Raw genomic sequence first — 7,347 nt, 5'->3', positions numbered from 1 at the left:
AAATGCATTGTAAAAATGTTCGAATCCATTGTCCTTCAATCTTCCATGATCATGTAATTTAAATTTTGCTACTCATTTTTATTAGCACATACATAAGATGATATGGATGAATAGATTCAGGGAAATTGATACAGTGAAATATTAGGATGAAGATGACAAGGGTAATTACAAGAGGATATTAAGATGATATAAATATTGAAAGTGTTCTTAAAGAAAATGATAGACATGTTGACCTCAATTGAGTGAAAAATTACATTAATCTTAGTTTCTTTTTGTTATTTAGGCTCAAATAAGAAACAAAGGTGTTTTTTTAGTTAATTCCTTGTAAAAATCAAGGGTTGACAATAAAAGTTCAAGATGAAAAGATAAGAATAAGAGTAAGTAGGTATAATGCATAAGAGAATGAGGAGGTGATAAAAAAATATGGGTGATAAAGGAGATTAAGAGGTGAAAGGAAATGAGTGGATGAGATAGAGTGGTAGATAGAAAATATTATGTTAATGTAACACATAACATGATGGAGTTTATTCAGACATGTTGGGAGATGTGAGAGGGAAATGGTCAATGAATTAATTAAATAAATAAATACCAAAATTAATTTTTTAATAATGGAAAAGATCAAATAAAGAAACAAGTAATGTTTTTCATATGGCTATGAATCATATTTGATCCATGCAAGTGCAAATGATTTGATAGGACCATGGGTCATGAATTACAAAAGGTCTAATGAAAAAATAGATAATTAAAAAACTAGAATTTATTTAATCATGGATATAAAAGATGATGAATAGAATAAATAAATAATAATAATTTTTTATATAATAGACAATGACACCAAAATGAATGAGTTAATTAAATTTAAAATATTATATGATACAATAGTTAAATAAATTAAATATTTATATAACTCACATCAATTTTAGTTTTTATTATTGGAAACAAATAGATGAATTTAATTCTGAAACAAAGGAAGGGAACATTTAGGAAATCAAACTAGTCACTTCTCTCCTATTAAGGTCTTACAATAATTCAAAGATGAAACCTTTATGTATGAGTTATCTTCTGTTATAGGAGCTAGGGAATGGAAGTCTCTTCTAGATCAATATACTCATGATTTTGGCCAAGACATCAATTTTGACAAAAGTATACTATTTTAATATTGGACTCCTTGTAAGATAGGGTCAATCACATTCTAGGATGTTAGTTAGCTTCACTCCTAGATACTTACCTGGGTTCCGTCCTCATAGTTCAAGAGGTCAACCAAGAGTTTTAGAATGTTATACGAGAAAGACTATAGAGATGTTGATACTATGGAAAGAGAAAGGCCCTCAAAAGTGTGGTAAAAATCTAACTCCTTTCTACTTATTTGCAAGACATCCGTGTTTATTTCTCCTACATATTCAAAGTATTCTCTTCTATGGACCTCAACCATAAGATAATTTATAGAAACTTTATTTGGAATAGTATGGAACAAAAAGAAAGGATTGGATTGGTGAATTAAGATACTATCAATAATCCAAAAGCATTGGATGGTTTGAGCATTAGAAAAGTGGCTGATATAAATAAAGAACTCTTGACCTAATGCAAAGCATGCACTTTTAGAATGTCATAAATATTGCAAATGACATGCAAACATAGGGATATTAGTTTTTTTTGGAAAGATCTTAGAACAAGGATTATGATTTAGATGGTGAAATGAATACATGTTTGACAATGTGAATGATTTTTTAAGTTTTGTGAAACAAGGGCCTTCTGAACTCTATTTCCTTGTCTTTTTCTATGGTAGTTCAAAATCAGTTTTTGGGGAAACTATGAAGTGGATTTATCCCAAATTTGTAGACAACGCTCCTAATAACTTGTCTTTTTACTGTTGAATCACTTTAGTGGATATTTTAGAAGAGTTTTTGTAGTTTTTTTTTCTTTTATTTAGAAATTATTTATTCATCATTTAAGAGGGATTTTGATGAGTTTATTGAATCAAATAAAGATGATTTGATTTTTAGCTGAAGGAGAAAAGATGAGAGAAGCTTTCCAACAACAACAAATAGGAAATGTTTAGATGATAGATAACACACAAGGATCAGATCCGACCCTCGTTCCTCTTTTATATTGTCTTCTCTTCTTTAATTGTATAAGGATGGTTCCTATTGCTTGAGAAAGTTCTATGTTTGTGATTCCACCTTTCTAGAATTTTCTAATGTTTAAGATACATTGCATAGTTTCCAAGAGAAAATAAATGAATCTAGTTTAAATCTACAATATTCTCTTTGAGTTGTTGAGTCATTTTTCAATGTAAATCAGAAATAACATGAAATATTAATAAGAATCAGGGTTTCATCTAGATCTCTCCATTGTGTAAATTAGTAAAGTATTGATAGAAATTAAAAAAAATTTAATGTTCTTTTAGCTTCTTGTTGTGAGATGTGTATTTCTTCTTTCATACTTCAATCCAAAGGATTGACTAAGTTTCTTGTAAGAGAATATATATTTGTTGATATTATATGTGAATCTGATAAGTAGGTTGGATTGAAATTGCTATTGTGAGATATTATAAGGTATTATTTCATAGATTTGAAGCTACTTCACTAGTCTCTATTAATTTTTTCTAGGTCTTTCGACTCAAATACCCAATTGATAAGGCATTGATCTCAGCTAGATGATGTGAATTCTTTTTTGTCTCATGTATGGATCCTACTGCAATATCAATCAAAATCATATTTCCTATCATATTTTGAGAATTGAATGTAGACCTTTACTATTCTTGTCGGTTGTTAGGTTGTGTAAGTAACTATTGCATCCTTAATTTTTTGCATAAGTACAAAATATTGTCTAGGTCATATATATTTAATGTATTCATTAATGTTCTTAACAATAGTTATATTATATGAATCCAAGGTTCATGTGCCTAGTTTTTGGAGAGCTTAAAGGGTATAAGGAAATTGTTTCCTTGTTAGTTGTGTTAGTATCTCTAACTCTTGTTGTCTATTAGTGTTAAATACTTAGTCATTTACTAGGCAGAGTTAGAGAATCATCACTGCTATTGAGCTACTCTATATAGGCCAAGTCATGTACATAAATATGTATGTACTGAGCTTTATAGGAGTCAGGTAAGTGTAAGGTCACCAAGTATTTTTTACACCAACCAAGCTCAACACCTATTGAGAAGTTTAAAACATATAAGTATGGATTTACATAGTATGTGCTGAGAAAAAAATAGACTAAATATCAATAATGTTCAGTATCAAAAAATAGTAAAGGGCAAGAAATATAGAATTTACATAAAAGTTAAGAGTGATACAAAATTTGAGCAAAAAATTTCTCAAGTCGACATGGAAGGAACATTTAATATTTTTAGAGGTTGTTACAAAGAGTTTTATGCATTTATGATGTGGATCATAGATCTCTATGTTTTGTGATCAATGATTCAGATAAAGATGAACCATGTGGAAGCATCTAGAAAAATCTTTATGAAATTCTTTGAAAGGAGAAGGTTTTAACCTAAATCATGTGATAAGAAGTGAGTGGAAGTGTAATTGCAAAAAGAAGAGCAAGAAAGGAAGATAAGGGATATGCAAGAAAATCAAGATCAAATCAAAAGACAGTGAAAGTGTTATGTTATCTCTTAAAAGATAAAGTGACTGAATCATAGCACTAAAAGGAAAGAAAAGTTTTATCATATCAAAAGAGAGGATTAGTTTACAAAGAGAAGACTCGGAATCAGCTTACAGAGCATACCAAAATTCAAGTAATAAATCTTGTTTAACTAAATTGAATAAGGGTAAATCTATTAATAGAGTAGTCTTAATGAATCTTTATAAATCTCCTAACAGAGTCCTTACTTTATTGTAAGTGTTAAATCCTCTAACAAGATGACACCTAGCAGTCTCATATGCTTTTAGCAAGGTAGAACCCTCATAGGGTAGGTCATATATTATAATCGAGCATTGTAACCCTATCAAGTTAACTTTATTACTGTAATAGTAAATTTTATTTATGTCATTCCCACCCCAGTTTTAACTTCACCTTGGAGGGTTAATGGGTAACAAATATTGTGTTATGTGTTTATTTTCATGCATGTTATAGTTTATATTTACATGTTACAACAAGTTAATTATTACAAATTTTACATGCACAAGACAACTAGTGAATGTGCAAATGAATTATTGAAAAGAAAAAGTTCTTAATATTATGATTCACCTTACCTCAATCCCCCCCCCTCCCTCTCAGTCACTTGTTATCATCTTTATACTTCCATCAATCAACAATTGGTATGAGAGCATCTGGTTCTCTGGAAAGAGATTAATCACTTGGAGATGGAGGCTTTTAAACTAGTTAAGGTTAATGACAATAAGGTGATTGACATCCAACTCATATTGTAGAAACTTGAGAAAGAAAGATAAGATCTAAATAAATCCCTAAAAAGAAGAAAGGAATTGGTTATCTGGGATAAATGATTTTCTTATCGAGAAGTTGAGATTGAAGGATTCTTTGAATCAATCAATCCAAATGGCAAAGCATCTACATATATCCTTGAAAATAAGAAACTCCTAAATGAAGAGAGAAGAAGACAAAAAATTGAACATGAAATTCAATTAGTAAGATTATGTGAAACTTAATCAAGCAAAAGAAGAAAGGTCTATGGCTAAGGAAGAAAAAAGAGTAATGGCTACCAGAGTTGAAGAAAGGATATTAGTTTTGATGTTAAGGTCAATTTTTCTATTAGTGACTCACTACTTAGTAAAATAGTTACATTGATACCAAGCTCTATAGTTGCTACTAAGCTTATCATTCATCCAACAGTGTTAACCAACTATCTCAATTGCTACTGAGCTAAAAAAATAGATTTTAGTATAGCCTGAGTGTTGTAGTATCTTCTAAGCTATATAATGTTAACTGCATTCTATAGTGTCAAGAAAGCTCTATAGTGTATACTGAGCTCTTAGTGTTAACTTAGTGAATCCAGTGTTGATCGAGTCATTCAATGTCAACCGAGTGATTCAATAGCTACTAAGTTTCTTAGTGTCCAATGAGTCACACAATGTTGATCGAGTTTGAGCTACTTGAAAGTGATCAATATGGATTGAGCTTTGACTTCAATTGCATACGAGATTTTTTCAAGCATTGATAGTATTTGTCAAGCATCATAAAATCATCGAGTTGTCTTCAAAACTTGAGTTATAGTAGTTGGGTTGACTTTTTGAATTATGATGAATTTGGTATTGTAGCCAACTCTAGAAGGTAATGAATTGGATTGGTATATATGTAATGTATTGTATAATATCCAAGAAAGTATGTGAAAAAGAATAAGGAGTGTATGAGTGTGAATTGAAGAAGGCTACAAGTAGGATAAGGGACAATAGAGATTTGACTATCACAACTAGGTTATCATTGTAATATGAGGAATCTCATTCAACAAACCAGAGTTACAGATCTAAGATCGGCCATTGATTCATCCTAATAGGTGCATTAGTCAAATCCTTTAATAGGTTAAACTTAACAATCTTTTTTAAATCTCCTAACAGAGTGCATACTTCATTGTATGTTTGTAAATCCTTTAACAAGGTGGACTTCATAGTCCTTATTGCTCCTAATAGGGTAGATCACTAGAAGCTTTCAATTGGAAGTCTTAATAGGTTAACTTTACACTACAGTACTAAAGCTTCTAGGTATCATCCCCACCATAATTTTACTTTCTAATTGGAAGGTTTCTGGGTCACCATATCTTGTGTCAAAGTATTATGAATTTTTCTATTGCTTTCATTATTTCATACATGCAATTAGTTTAGAATAATAAATGAAGGATTTATTAGCGAAATAAGATCAAGTTTTATTGGTTCTTGATTCACCTCCTCCTCTCTCAATAACATAACCTACCTTATGTTTCCCACAATTAGTATCATAACTTTTGGTTCTCACAAAAGAAGTTTAACAACTTGAGGTAAGATCAGAGGCAATGGATGTATAGATGCCAGATTTAAGGCTATTGAGAATGATAATTTCGATATGGAATTTTCCATTGGATAACTCAAGAAAGAAAAATAGAAACTCTCTCAATCATTGAAAAGAAGGAAAGATATTTCAGTACAAATTGATGACAATCTCTACATTGAAAGAAGCATTGAAGACTTATGTCCAAAAAGAATTTTAGATGAAGCTAATGCAGTAATCAAAGAACTATTGGAGAAGAATTCCAATCTTCAAGAAGAATTCAGAAAGCTTAAAAGAGAGAAAGAAATCCAATTAGTCAAATTATGTGAAGTTATGGAGGAAAAAGACAAAGCCAAAGAAGTGATAGAAGAAACGGACAATCAAATTTATAAACTACCCATTCAACAAGGAGACTTTACTGATCAACTCAATGATGTAAATCAAGAGTTTATCAATCTAAGGATAGAGAATGAAAGACTAAAGAATTATCTCAGCATTGAAAATCAAACCAATGAAAGAATGATGAAATCTCAAGAAAGCATGAATCAATTACATGAGAAATATCAATATAGAAACAAAGGCAAAGCTAGATTAGGATATACAGAGGAAGGTGAATCATCTCAAAAAGGAGGTCAAAAAAGAAAAAGGGCTACTTGCAATAATTATAGTAAATTATGTCATACATAAAAAAAAATTCGAGCAATGGTAAATTGAAATTCAATGGAAAGTGTTACAATTGCAACAAGCGTGGACATAGAGAAACTAAATGCACAAAGAAACCTATGTTTAAAAGAAAGTGTCACAATTGCAAGAAACAAGGACACAAATTTTCAAAGTGTAAAATCAAGAAATTGAACCCAAAAAAACAAATTGCAAAAGAAATATTTGGATGAGATTACAACACATGGTGTAGATCTCACTATTGTGGTGAGTTTAGACACATTGGAGTAAGCTATGTGAAACATCACATGAGGAAAAGAGATAATAGAAAGAATGCTTTATTTGTACATAACTTGGAAATATTTCCAAGAACTACATGAACATAGGAAGAATTGAAGATGAAAATAAAGCCAAAGATGACAATATTAGAACAATGGATAACAAAATCTATACAGAATGCAAACCAAAGTCATGAAATTGTTGATACCCAATTCAGTGAGTTTGGTGGCACAACTATTTCAATGTAGTTCCCTATTGGGGTCACAAGAACTATGATTTAGAAGAATTCATCTAACATCAATTCCAACTAGAAAGAAAAAAATCCATATTAGCATTCAAGATGCACAAGGATCACCGAGTGATAAGAGAAGTTCAAGACTTTACGAAGCATGGTTAGGTTACATATCATTTCATAATGAGAACACTGAGTTGGTGACTCTATTAAGTATTAATGTCAAACCTAATGGTGGTAATGTTACC

Source organism: Cupressus sempervirens, chromosome 4 (assembly GCF_028749045.1).
Source record: "Cupressus sempervirens isolate cs-2001-9-10 chromosome 4, ASM2874904v1, whole genome shotgun sequence".
NCBI lineage: Eukaryota > Viridiplantae > Streptophyta > Pinopsida > Cupressales > Cupressaceae > Cupressus > Cupressus sempervirens.
This window is presented reverse-complemented; position numbering follows the sequence as displayed.